Below are 14,525 nucleotides of genomic sequence, written 5' to 3'. Positions count from 1 at the left end.
TTAAAAAAATAAACAAAACTTCATTAAGTGCCCCTACAACATTAGTTTGATTGCTGCAGAATATCTGTCGCCTCTGTTGTTTTGTTATTTAGGTAAGTGCTATATGCTGCAGTCTCATTTACTCCAAGAGCCTCCTCTCTTGTTACAGCAGTCATTCCCTGGGCTGACCTCTCTAATACCTTGGCACAGACTGTAGTATTCTGATTCTTGCTTGGGAGGACCTTCTTTTCTTTGGAAGAAGTAGAACTGGAGATGTTGTTTCCGTTAACATGAACTTTTTTTTTTTGATGGTACACAGTACAAGTAAGCTTAAATGATTTTCTGGAAGCACGGCTCTTGAATTCAGCAAAAATCACTATGCAGAAAGCCTCCCAGAGCCCCATGGCCTTAAAGTTAATAGGTTTTTTTATGATCAGAGTATCAATGACAGGTATTTATAGTAACATTTTGCCAATACACAGCATGCTTTGGTGATTTTAAAAAAGCAACGATGTAAGGATCTGGATAGTTTTTTCTCCAAATGCCTTTTCCTGTAGGTTTGGGACATTTCACTAATTCTCCATGAGCAATATCCACAAGCTCCTGGGATACTTTTACTTACTATTCTTGCCAGCCGTAAATCGAGCAATTGGCATGGTAGCCTGATAAGTATTAGCGCTGTATCAAACAAATGTGTAGGGCTTTAGAGTGCATAGGTGAAACAAAGCATAGGTAGCGGTTTTGCGGAATGTGGATAAGACTGACAGTACCCCTAAAAAGCATTGCCCATCCATCCAGGGGCCTGTAGCCCTTGTCTACCAACCAAAAAATCCCATGCTGGAATACTGGAGCACGTGTCATGTCACAAAATACTTTGTCCACAGCTAGTTTATGAGAGGGGCATAGTCACTGAATGGCCAGGGGGTGGGTAGAGGTTGAGTAGGATTACCTCCAAGATGCAGTGCTTTCACCACCCATACCACCCCTAATATGTGGTCACCTAGGCAAATCCCTATAAATTCCAGCCTTGGCACCCAAATGCATTTTTTTTTAGAAATGTGGCCCTGCACAAAAAATTACTTTTTTCCTGATGTATTGGAACTCTTTAACATAACAGATAGTGTCCTACATGGTCAAATCATACTATGACAAATTATATGTTTAAAGTGGTTGTCTCACTGGCATTATCATACGTGAAGAGAGGCGCTAATTTACCCTTTAAAGTAACAGAACCAACTCGAGCAACTTATCTATTAAAATCTCTGCCTATAGTTATAAGAACCCAATGCCAAGTATATAGGCAGTGTGGTAATTACAATGAGAGAATGCATGCTTGGTTGCGATATTTTGCAATATTGTGGGACCCCACTAATGTATTTGGACCTCAGCTCTTATCTTCTTGGGTTAATGAAAGCTCTAGCTGAAGCAGATGTCAATGTTTTGATGGTTATAATGTGGTTTTTAAAATATTTCATATATAATAGTACAGGAACTGTAGATCTGCGAATTGAGGCAAGACATTGTAGTTTACAGACAATCTGGAAGGTGTCAAAGACAAGAGAGTTGCAAGTGTTGCAAATGTCTTGACATACTGTTTGCCACCTATTGCGCATATGGTGGGATTTCTCCTTGATATTTTTGAAGTGACATGTTTCAAGCAATGTTTAAAGAAGAATGGAAAAAAATAATGTAGCAGCTCTGGCTACAAAAATTTGGTATTATGTTAATTTGTTCCAATTAACATCCTTTATCCACAGACCTAGAGACTGCCATTGTTTTTAGTCATGTGATATTTTATTTTTATTTATATTTATTTTTTAAAACTTACTTTTAATCTGATACCAGTAATAAAATAAATGATAGTTGATCCCCTTTTAAGATCCTAGACCTTGATCTTCAGAATATATATTTGCTTATTCTTTTTAAGCTATGATAACTGTGATGGAACCCTCCATCACTGGAGCAACTGGAGAGCCCTGAGAGCCAGTCTCCTCCCTATTGACTATGGGCCCTGGCTTTGTAAAGACTTCTGCGTCTACCCCCAGAAGTATTCCACTATGTTGAAAATTAATTTATGTCTGTATTAAAAACCCTGTGTGTGACAGTTCTTGTACTTCACCCTGCATTAAGCTTCTGCTGATGATTTGGGTGACTGGAGAGTTGGTGATTTGGAGTGTGCCCGTATGCCATTCTAGGAAGCTAGGAAGCAGCTATTGATGGAGGTACCCAGTTGGGGTACAGGGCGTCCCGTCACAATACACAACTCATATTAGACCTGATTTTCAGAAAATATGCAACTGCATCGCCAGATTCCGAAATACATGCCATTGGTGGTGGGGGGGTTGAATAAAAATCATATGGAAATAATAAAATCAAATCCACCCATTAACCTGTATAAAAAGTAGATTTGTGCACATAGACCAAAAATGATTTGGCTGTGCGTTTGTTTTTGGACAATGAATTCCATTTCCACCCTTTTGGACGAAACTTGGAGGGCTTTTTTCCTTTCAGAAGGAAATTACTTGTCACTCACCCTCATTGTCACTCACACTGTCTTACACTCACGCTATCTCACACGCTCTCTGTGTCTCCCTACCTTCTCTGCCAACCACCTCTGTGTCTCCAGCTTTTTTTGCCTCTTTTTTGTTCTTTGCTGCTTCTTTCTTGGTCAATTTTTCACCTCTATCCGCTGCGTTAAAGTTCTTCTGCAAAATGATGCAGACCCCACGGGGACATTGGGGTACACTGGGGCTCTGCCTTTTTCGGAAGTACTCCCAGAGGCCAGAAAAACGCGGACGGATCACTGGAGAAAGAAAAATGTTGCAAATCCGTTTGTATTGTTCTGGCTTCTTGGAGTACTTCCCCAAAAGGAGCCACAGCATGCCCCACGGGGACAGCCTAACCCCCATTCCTCCGATTGAGTGGTGAGGTGGTCCCTGTGGTGTGCGCCAAGGTGTTGTGTTGTGTTGATCAGCACCAAGATTATCTTCTGTTCATGGTTGCCAGTTCATTTGTTTCTTTAATCTTTGTGAAGAGAATTGATTACATGCATGCACTGCATGGTAGACAGGGAAAGAAAAGAGGGTGGTAGATAAGTGGTGGAGGCTTCTACTTTGAGGCAGTTAAAACATGGTTGATAGGCATATGGCTATTCTGAATCTAAGACAAGACCAAGGACTGATCAAGGTCTTTACATCAGTAAACATGGGCAGACTAGTTGGGTCAGATGGTTCTTATTTGCTGTCAATGTTTGTTTCTGAAGTTATTTATGCTTCCCATTGTATACCCAACTGCTGTAAAACTCTATATTCTGTATATTCCTCTCTTTTGTATCTCTCCTATATTTTTCAGTTTGCACACAGCCTTTAAACAATTTTAGGTGATTAGATTTAAAGTTCACTAATGCAACAATAGAGCTGAGATTCGATCAGTCCCCAGGGCACATGTAAAATGACCCGCAGGACCTTCACAACTTGCAGTAAGAGCCATCTGATGAAGGGGGGGGGGGAGATTACTTGTCTTTGCTTTAATATATTGATAATTTTCTTAAAGAATGTTTGTTAACCTCTGCATGGAAAGACACTAATATTTTATTTGGGATTTTGCAATTGATCTTGTACCTTGCTCAACCCAAATGCCCTTGTCCCTTCCAACGCTACATTGTACCTCCCCTGCTCCTAATCTTCATATATTATTCAGAATTGCTCTTGCGGATCATCTTGCTGCCACTGGTACAGTCAGTGCGCTACTCGAATCTCACAGAGTTAGATAAACATCTCCTATCCTACTAGAAAGATGTCCTTAAAGTCCTTAAAACAATGCTAATACTCCGTAGATGGGTGAGGCACAAGCTGAGCACATAGTATGCCTCCCAATGCTATAGATAACAGAAGACCTATCTTGAATGAGAGCATACCTCTACGATTAAAGAGATCTCTAACTGCAAACTACCCAGGAGGAAGTCATCGTTTTTGGAACTGTGCAAATGAGAAAACCTTTTTGTGTCCATGTTTATCGCCTTCCATCATTCCGTCTGCGGTATGGACATTTGATGACATTGAGATAAGGTATCCTCATTGACTGCCAGCTACAGAATGGCAATACAGATATTTTGCTCATTCTCTGTTTCTACAGACAAAGAACCCAAAAACAGGAAGGACAGCGATGACCAAAGCGAAGAGATTCAGTTGATGGAGGATTATGGCCCCGCCATAGATCCTGCAGTTTTTGCTAGCAGCTGCACCCTTCATGGACTTAACCACATCATCACAGATGGGCCTTGGGGAGCTCGTCGGGCAGCCTGGGCTGTAGCTTTTCTCTTGTCGCTGTTTTTTTTCCTGTCTCAGGTTTGGGAACGAGTTGCTTATTATCGGTTATACCCTCGCCTCAATGCTATTGATGAAATGGTTGCCAATTCAATGGACTTTCCAGCCATCACTTTCTGTAACTGCAACCGCTTTCGATCTTCACAGCTTTCCCGATCCGAGCTGCTCTTCCTCAAACCTCTTGTAGGATTCCCTGGGGATGGAGATTCTGAATTTAATCCGTCACCTCAGTTTGATTCTGATCTCTTTGATTTGATGGAGATCACTGACCGAGCCTCTCACCAGCTCAGTGACATGATGCTAGATTGCCGGTACCAAGGAAAGGAATGTGATTCTAGTGACTTTATCCCGGTAAGAAAACACAGGATTCTAATGGGCCTCATAACAATACCGATGAACCAGTACATTTTCTATATTTAATGCAACACAGAAGAACTCACCATCTCTCAACACCCTTAGTCAGCATAGAAGAAATTAGTTTTTGTGTACAGTTGATTAGCTTGCTTTGTTGTTTCAATACAGTTTCCATCATGCTCAGTCACTTATAGGTGCAACGACTTGGAGTCAAATACTAGCTCAGGGATTCTAGTTGGTAAGCATTTTTATCCATCAAAATTGGTTTAATTTACTCTTCAAAAAAAGGATTTGATCCTGTTATGATCCAATTAATCCCCCTGACATTTGTTCTCTTGTAACAAACTGCTGCATTTATTACACTCATGCTGCTATTTGTATCATTGAAGATGTGCTAATAATGTTGCATAGGGAATAAAAAGACTTGTCGCGTAACAAAACTTCCATTCCAAGGGATATACGTTGAGTTAGCAAGATGAAAGTCGTCCTCTGTAGCCTCCTTTTCATGCAAGTTTTATTTATCCTCCAGTTTGTGTATGGATGAACCTCGTTAGCAAAGGCTTTTTGCAGAACAACTTCTTTTCTATTAGACTATATTACCAGTATGTGGGTCAATGCATAGACGAGGTGGAAGTAATGTAATTAAGGGCTGCGTTGTAAATGGAGATATCCGCATTAGCTTCATTTGTACAGAGGAAGGGTATTAAACAAATAATGTTTTTAAAGGATCATAACAGAAACCAATATGTGTATGGGTAATGTCATATCCAACTAAGATTCTCCCTGTATTTAAATATTTGAGAGGACTAGTTCTCTTCTATGTGATTTTGTCATCTATATAGAAAGAGAATAAGAGACAGAAACATAGATCAGTTTGTACCTATGTGTGTGTATATAAATATATATGTGTATATATATATATATATAAAATATGCACAGAATCTGTGTCTAGCTGTATAGATGCTATGCGTGGGTCACGCGATCCCAACCCAATGCTAATCTCAAAGTTATTTATAAAATACCAGGAATATGCAAACGAGAGAGTCCATGTAGCAATGAGTTAGGAATCAAAAAGTGATGAATCTTGGGCCTCATTCAATGACTTGCCTAAACCTTAATTGGCTTTAACAGAGGTGAAAAACTCATGGATTGTTTTGCTCAAGTGTAAAAACCAGACAACGACCTCTAAAATATGCTACAAAGAAAGCTAACGGAAATATCTGCACGTAAGCAATTCAATGATAATCTGTGCATGTTTACAATGATACATTTTAGTCCGATTTTCTAGAAGATAAACAAGCAGGTCTAGACATTTGTAAATCTGGACTTATCTTGATTAATGTAAAGGTAACACACAGCACATGCACAAAGATGTCAAAAGCCACCTCAACACTTTTAGTTTGACCCTTTCATTAACAGATGAAATGTAATATGTGCCAGCATTGCAATGCAATACATCACATTTATTTATATAGCGCCAGCAGATTCCGTAGAGATTTACAATCAGAGCCGGTAGGATAAATCGAAAATCACAAACAATAACAAACTGATACAAAAGGAGAATAGTGCCCTGCTCTCGCGGGCTTATAATACAATACAATATATATATATATATATATATATATATAATTAAATAATTAATTATAGCAAAAATAATTATAATTATTAAGAGATGTGTTCGCCTGAATATATATAAACATAGTTGTATTTCAGTTTGTATTAAGGGAATCTGGGCACATTTGTATAGCTCCTTAATTGGTTGTCATAAGGTTTGCTTTGATTGGCTTAGACAAGCCGTGATCTTTAATTGAAAATAGTGTTCGTTATGAGGCAATACAAAGTAACACGCAATAAATGTGTGAATGGGATTGTTAGCACATGTTATTTGTTTTTGCGCCCTCAGAGCTGAATCGCTGACTACTTTGGAAGAATTTAAGGCTTGATTTTTTTTCTGCAATAGTGCGGGAATTAAACGGGTCATTGAATCTGCACTCTAGAAAGCTCTGGACACTTTAAAATATCTAAAGTAAGATTTGTACATGTATTTTAAATATATAAAAAGCTTTACCACTAATTATGGCTAAAAAGAAACCACAGAAATAGATATTTTGCACTTCATCATTAAGAAGAAAGTAGTACCCAGCGCAAGTAGAGATAAGGTCTGGTCTCTGCTGCCCCATTCCTCTGGTTCTGGAGAACTACAACTCTGCACCTAATATAAACATCACTGATGATCTGGTTTACATACTTTAATACTCACCACTTTTGTTATAGTTACAGGGTAAGTTCTCCTGGGGTCACTGTTTGCTGCATTTAGGGGTCTTTTCTGTTTTCCTTGCTAAAATTCAGAAGATAAAAGGGTAACTTTGTTAACACACATATCGAAGAAAAGATGCTTTTGGAACCAGGGATTCTTTATCATTCTCTCTTGTTACTGAATGCACTACCTACAGGGCCGGACTGGCCCACCGGGATACCGGGAAATTTCCCGGTGGGCCGGAAGGTCCGTGGGCTGGGCGGCCGGCAGACTTACCATGAAGACAGCCGCTGAGCGGCTGCAAATGGCAATGAACGCCTCCCTCGGTGCCAGGGGCGGGCTGGGCAGGGGGGCAATTGCCCCCCAGGCTTCCCGAAATCTAATCAAAGCGGCCGCTGGGTGCTGATGCGGCCGGCCGGCCGGCATCAGCACCCAGCAGCCGTGTGCGATGGCCGTCTAGTGATAGGAGCAGTGTGAGGGGTGAAAGCTCCGCCCCCTCGCACTGACCTTTCACCCCTCACGCTGCTCCCATCACTATGCGGCCATCAGATTTCTGGGAATGTAATCTGAACGGCCGGTGCGTGCTGATGCCGCCGGCCGCCTCTGCTTTAATACTTTTTTTTACTTTATATGGCAAGCCGATCCAGCTTACCATATAAATAAAAAAAAAGTGTTAAAGTAGCTCCAGCCGGCGGCATCAGCACGCACCGGCCGTTTAGATTACATTCCCAGCAGTCTGATGGCTGCATAGTGATGGGAGCAGCGTGAGGTGGAAGCTCCGCCCCCTCGCACTCAGACTGCTGCAGCACCGGATGTCAGGTCAGTGGCATCCTGTCAGCATAGAGGAGAACAGTGTGCAGCTACCAGGAAGTCAAGAGAAGTAGAAGGTGAGTAAAATAATGTATTTTTTGTACTGTATAATGTTTTTTGTATTTGTTAAAAACAAAAAAAATCGGCATGTGTGTGTGTAAGTGTGTCCCCCTATATGCCACTCTGCCTCCAGAAATGCCTTATACCCCCCTATATGCCACTCTGTCCCATGATATGCCTTTTAACCCCCTATATGCCAGAGTTGCATATAGGGGTATAAGGCATTTCTGGATGCAGAGTGACATATAGGGGGTCAAAAGGCATATCTGGAGGCAGAGTGGCATAAAGGGGGTTAAAAGGTATATCATGGGGCAGAGGAGCATATAGGAGGGTATAAAGCATATCGGGGAGGCAGAGTGGCATATAGGGGGCATAAGGCTTTTCTGGAGGCAGAGTGCCCCATGATATGCCTTTTAACCCCCTTCATGCCACTCTGCCTCCAGAAATGCCTTATACCCCCTATATGCCACTCTGTCCCATGATATGCCTTTTAACCCCCTATATGGCAGAGTGGCATATAGGGGGTTAGAAGGCATATCATGGGGCAGAGTGGCATATATTATTTTTTATTTAATGTGGCAAGCTGGATCGGCTTGCCATATAAAGTAAACAAAAATGTCCCATGATATGCCTTTTAACCCCCTATATGGCAGAGTGGCATATAGGGGGTTAGAAGGCATATCATGGGACAGAGTGGCATATAGGAGGGTTGAGGCATATCAGGGAGGCAGAGTGGCATATAGGGGGGTATAAGGCTTTTCTGGAGGCAGAGTGCCCCATGATATGCCTTTTAACCCCCTTTATGCCACTCTGCCTCCAGAAATGCCTTATACCCCCCTATATGCCACTCTGTCCCATGATATGCCTTTTAACCCCCTATATGCCAGAGTGGCATATAGGGGTATAAGGCATTTTTGGATGCAGAGTGACATATAGGGGGTCAACGGCATATCTGGAGGCAGAGTGGCATAAAGGGAGTTAAAAGGGATGTCATGGGGCAGAGGGGCATATAGGAGGGTATAAAGCATATTGGGGAGGCAGAGTGGCATATAGGGGGCATAAGGCTTTTCTGTAGGCAGAGTGCCCCATGATATGCCTTTTAACCCCCTTTATGCCACTCTGCCTCCAGAAATGCCTTATACCCCCCTATATGCCACTCTGTCCCATGATATGCCTTTTAACCCCCTATATGGCAGAGTGGCATATAGGGGGTTAGAAGTAATATCATGGGACAGAGTGGCATATAGGGGTATAAGGCATTTCTGGATGCAGAGTGAGGGTATAAAGAGAGGGTATAAAGCATATCAGGGAGGCAGAGTGGCATATAGTGGGGCATAAGGCTTTTCTGGAGGCAGAGTGCCCCATGATATGCCTTTTAACCCCCTATATGGCAGAGTGGCATATAGGGGGTTAGAAGGCATATCATGGGACAGAGTGGCATATAGGGGGTATAAGGCATTTCTGGAGGCAGAGTGGCATATAGGGGGTTAGAAGGCATATCAGGGGGGCAGAGTGGCAAGCCTGGGGGCAGAGGTGCATAACTCGGGGGTAGGTTGTCAAATGAAAGGAAATAAAAACCAAACATGTCTCAATCATAGCTTTTATTAAATATGGAAAAAATAGTCTACATGAATTAATAAAGAAATAAAAGTTTCTTACCAGAATATCGTGAAGAATAATGTGATCAGTGTTTTGTTCCACTAAATAAAATGGAACTCTTTCATCTAAAAATGTTCGCAGTAGTAAATGTTTTGATCCCATTATGTGTAATGTATTTCATTTATTAGGGCCTTTTAACACTTTTGCTTTCTGGCATTTTAATACAAATAATGAGATAAAAAGAATGGCGAATAGTGTGACGCGGGTATGTATAAGGGGTGCGTGTGGGTATAAGAGCTTCACCATGAGATAAACTATATGGGGCTGGTCTCCAAATTTTTCCAGGGCTGCTTTTCAGTCCCAGTCCGGCCCTGACTACCTAAAACACTTACATTCAGTGACTTATCCAGGCCTAAGGCTACAGATCTAGAAGAGCGGAAGTCCGTTGGCTCCAAAACCAGGGGTAGGTTACACAGGGTACAGGGCCAGTTACTTACGCTTACGCTATGGAGGTTGTGCCGGCTCAGCACAGCCTTCATAAAATGCATTAAAAGGTGCTGTTCGCCTTTATGACACAGTGCGCTGGGGTATGATGTCATATTCCAGCACGCCATGTTTTAAAGTTGATGTAAGCCTCCTAACGCATGCAAGATGCAAAGTGAGAGGCTGGGGGTCAGCCCTAGAGCAGCACCCAGGCCAAATGCACCTCTGCTCACATTCACATGGTTTAGTACTGCACTTCAGCTTCTAAGAGCCTACAAGGCTTTGCATAGAGCGGGGTATCCTAAACTCTCTGGCATTTCTCCTCTCTGGGTGCTCCAGTACGTGTCCACGGGTACCCTATGTCACTCATACAATCCAAGTGTCCCTGTTTCAGAGGGACAACCCCTCTTTACAATGAAATCCTCAAACATGGTTAAATGAACTGGAAATGTGACTGAGATGACATTATATTAAAGATAAAACTGGTGGTAAAAGGTGGAGGTAGGTTGCGCAGTGGGCTGTGATTAGAAGTTATGGCAGGGAATCCGATTCTGCTGGTAACAGACAATATTTTCTCCTGTGCTTTTAAGGGTACATGGAACGTAAGTGTGTTGTGGGCATTTTGGGCACATAGTTTCCCTTCTATTTAGTGATTATGTTCACAAAATTTAAAACCATGTAATAATATTCAAACTGAACAGCCAGGTAGGCATTGGCAGATAAATGCTGCTTTCTTTCCTTAAACTAGATCTGTCGCTTTTCCTAAATCATACTTTTTACAGTTCTATATGCTTAATAAACCAATATAATGGTGTTTACAGAGTTATAAATGGGAGCAGCCATTTTGACTTCATGTTCTTTTCATAATCAGGATTTGCATGATCATCAGGTTGTCTGTCCCCTATTAAGCGGCTGAATGTTGATTAGTTCAGGCGGCCTTTTTAAGGGTGAGCTAAGGAGAAGGAAGAGAACTTCAGGACGTACATAATTAGATAACCTTGGACACCCTACTTTGAGACAGCTTCCCTGATGTTAACTTTGAAACTAAATATCTCCTAAATAATTGCACCGATTGCTGTATGAGACCAAGTCTGTATATCTTAGTGATACATTATTAATGAATAAATTGCAAGATCTCAAAAGCAGGACCTACTTCTCCTTCGGCGCCTTCTGCTTGTGTTACTGTTAATTGTTTATATTATTAATGGAGTATTCTTTCTTCATTCTAAAAACATGACGGAATCTGCTTGCACTCTCAAAACGTAACAAGAGTAATAAAATAATAAAAGTTCTTGAAACATTGTGAGTCTTGATACTATTATGTGAATACACTGACCCATTAAGTGCACCCTGAGACTCTTTAAGTGTTTAGCCCATTAATGGCTCGTCATGCAGATTCTGTGTAGCGACTCATCAAACGCATTAACCAAATGACTCTAATACCTGGACTCAAACAGGAATATCAACCCTCACATACTGGTAGCAAAAGCACAAAAAAGATTCTTAGATATTATCAGATCGTTGTCAGATTTTGCCCCTTCACCCTGAGATGGGAGCAACAACCTTAAGAGTTCCCTATTGTGACCTACAATAGCTGCTGGTATATCTTATGTGGCAGTCAATCAGTATTTTTATGTGTGGTTTTTTCCCCGGTTTTTATCACTCAAAATAAAAATCCACCTTAATCTCTTATATCAATCCTGACTTTGGTTGTTATGGTAACAGTGCATTCATTATGCCAAATTTAGTGTTTTTACCCCGTTACAATGTTTTTTTCCTGGGGTTAGAGAACTAGAAAGATCAGACAATGGCTTGATCTTTTTAGTTCTGCTACCAATAATCAATTTTTCACTCAAATGGCAATTCCGGGTATTGAAAACGTTATACTGTGAACCTTTAAATCGACATGGTATCTAATCCAGTATAGGCCTGTAGACAAGATGGGTGTTTTATGAGACGCATATTGGCATCTGCCCCAGAAATCTGTCAGACACTGCTTGCTTTATTCTTACGTTTTATTTTTATTTCATATGTTGCCCAAGAGAGCATTTAGAAAAGTCTGTACAGAATGTGTTTTAATCAATCTGTCAGCACTGATGTAATAACCTTATGTGGATTTCTTTTTAACAGGCACAATATCAGATATAAAAGGTGTGGGTGACTGATTCAGCTATTAATATTGACACAACGAACATATGATTTCTCTTTTCAGGCACATCGCATGCTGTACAGTGTTCAGTCGTCCTTAATTTTAGTAGGGTCATCACCCAAATGCCTTAGCAGGGGGAGAATACACCCCACTATTCCCCACATTACCATTAAAGAAACTATACACTTAACATTAAGCACTTGTCTGGAATAAAAATGTCTCAATCTTAGTCAAGCCTTGGTAAGGAGTACTAAAAACATGTTTGCTTTTATTTAGGGCTGACAATGCCATTGACTCTTCTAGTCATATTGAGCAAGTGACTTTAATACCGCGTGCCTCCAGGGCCAAAAATACAGAGTATACTGTCAGCATTAAAATACCACTGCTTGCCCCTTCAGTGCTGTATTAATTGGTGAATGGTATACCATTATTTCATTTTTATTCATTGTTGCTTATTTGTGCGGTGTGAGTGGAGCATTGTGCATGCGTTGTCTAGCTTTCAAGGATTGTCCCAGCTGGGTTGGTTTCTCAATTCAACTTGAATCAGTAGTTATTGCTCACATCCATTAGCACTCCTTTTTACAGCAATTCACTGCTGAGTTAAACAAAATTCTACAACCAGACTCACTCTAGCGACCCTTTGTAAATGGCATCAGGTTTTGACAAAGGCTGAAATGAATAGAAATATAGAAACTGAGGGCAGATAAGAACCATTCAGCACATCTAGTCTGCCCAATTTTAAAGACATATGGAAGGCATCCCATACACCAGTCAGCCCTAATCTCCATACCTGGGAACTCTCTGGGTTCGGCCCAGAGAACTCACGGGATCGGGGTCTTGACACGTCTCACTCCACGCCCATTTCTCCCTGACGGCGGCAGGAATGCCCACTGACATCAGCTGGAACGCCCCAATGTAAGTGGGGCCACCCACCGGCATCAGTGGGCAGTTCTGGCCGCTTCCCACCAGGGTAGGCTGCGGGTAGCCGGAGCCCGCAAGTTCCCAGGTATGCTAATCTCTGTCAACCAAGAAATGTATCCTTAGCTATCCTATTTCCTAGAGCGTTTAATCTGCAAATTTATCTTGGAACGTTCTTTGCCGTATCATCCTAAATGTCTACTGATCTCTAAGTTGTTGGTAGGAGGCTTAGCTGCAATCTCTTCTCTCTCTGGGAACAAATCAAACTTGGCAATTTGTAGGTTTTATTAAAATGTAGATCCTAACGAGTACTAAAACGCTAATGCCATGCCTTTGAGGTTTTTTCTCCCCACCGGGGCATAAGAAGCAGTCTGCACAAAGCCCTTCTTGGTGTTGTATGTGCCTGGTCCTGGGGTATCGGCTACCTTTATCCAAGATGATCTCAAAGTCTGGTTCTTAGCATGGGTTTTTTTCACATAATAAAGGAGTCCCAAATTATTTATAAGGTCAAAGACCATGTGTGGACCTTTGGTAGTTGGGAGTTGGAGCCTTTTTGTATTGCTGCTCCTCAAGGTTAAAGCACTCTTCAACTGTAATATTTTTATGAGCCACTTGAAATTGGGTCGAGGGAGTATTTTCGGAAAGTGACTTGCTCCTTTAAAGTCCACGATCAGAATGCAAAATGCTGTGCAGTATTGATACTTGGCTGGTGGGGGATTTGGGGCATAAAGATGGCATGGAAAAACTAAACAAGGGCACTTGGGAGGGGGAAATCATCTTTTCAATGGTTTGGGGTACTCTATGCAGCTGTGTGACTGAATGTATGTATGAAAGCAGCAAAATATGGTTCTTGAGGGCCTTTTGAGAGAATTAACACTAAAAATGTTAAATTTTAACTATTTAAATATTTCACTGGGACAGCCTAATGCAGGCGACCTTTACCTTGAAAAGCTATGACCTTTCTTGCAGAAATGAAATAGCGTAGTTACTGTATTTTTCAGGCTGTAAAATGCACCGGATCATAAAAAGCACAGAAAAAAATGAAATGATGGAAAAGGGCTGCCCATGAGGACAGGAAACCAGCTGCCATTCAGAGAACCTCCGGGAAAGTCTAGAGCCTTCCCACCCAGGACCACACTGGGATTTATTATTATTATTATTATTATTTATTATTATTTTATATAGCGCCATAAATTAAAAGTGATTCTTTAATTTAGTAGCTGATAAATAAAAGGCACATGGTCGCCTTCTGGATGCACGGGCCTTCATGCTACACTCTTGCATCAACCCTGAACCTTTTTACAGTGTGCAGCGGACACACCGGGCACTGGCCCACCAGGCATTTGCCCTGCGTTCTTAACAGCCAGTCCAGGCCTTTTTGAGCTATGGTTGTAGGGGGCTTCTAACCCTTCGGATTATTCAAGAGCACTGGCAGCTATATCAACTATAGGAACCATGTAAAAAAAAAAGAGCTGGGAGAGTTGATGATATTAAACAATGGCAGTCTTACCATCAATAGTGTACTAATGATTATTTCTATAGCCGGTGTCAGTTTTTACATGATAATAGGGCAAGATAATGCACAGGTCAA

General features: G+C 41.4%; 1 protein-coding gene across 1 annotated transcript in view; it reads left to right on the top strand.

Annotated features, from left to right (window-relative positions):
• The window catches only part of LOC149286519 (acid-sensing ion channel 1-like), a 69,133-nt gene that overhangs the window by 36,260 nt on the left and 18,348 nt on the right, over positions 1-14,525 (top strand). The gene's annotated exons all lie outside the window — the stretch shown is intronic.

The sequence above is a fragment of the Sceloporus occidentalis genome, unplaced genomic scaffold (assembly GCF_023333645.1).
Source record: "Sceloporus occidentalis isolate IW3139 unplaced genomic scaffold, rSceOcc1.0.p SCAF_68, whole genome shotgun sequence".
Taxonomy (NCBI): domain Eukaryota; kingdom Metazoa; phylum Chordata; class Lepidosauria; order Squamata; family Phrynosomatidae; genus Sceloporus; species Sceloporus occidentalis.
Note: the sequence above shows the minus strand (reverse complement) of the source record. Positions and strands in the feature narration are given on the sequence as shown.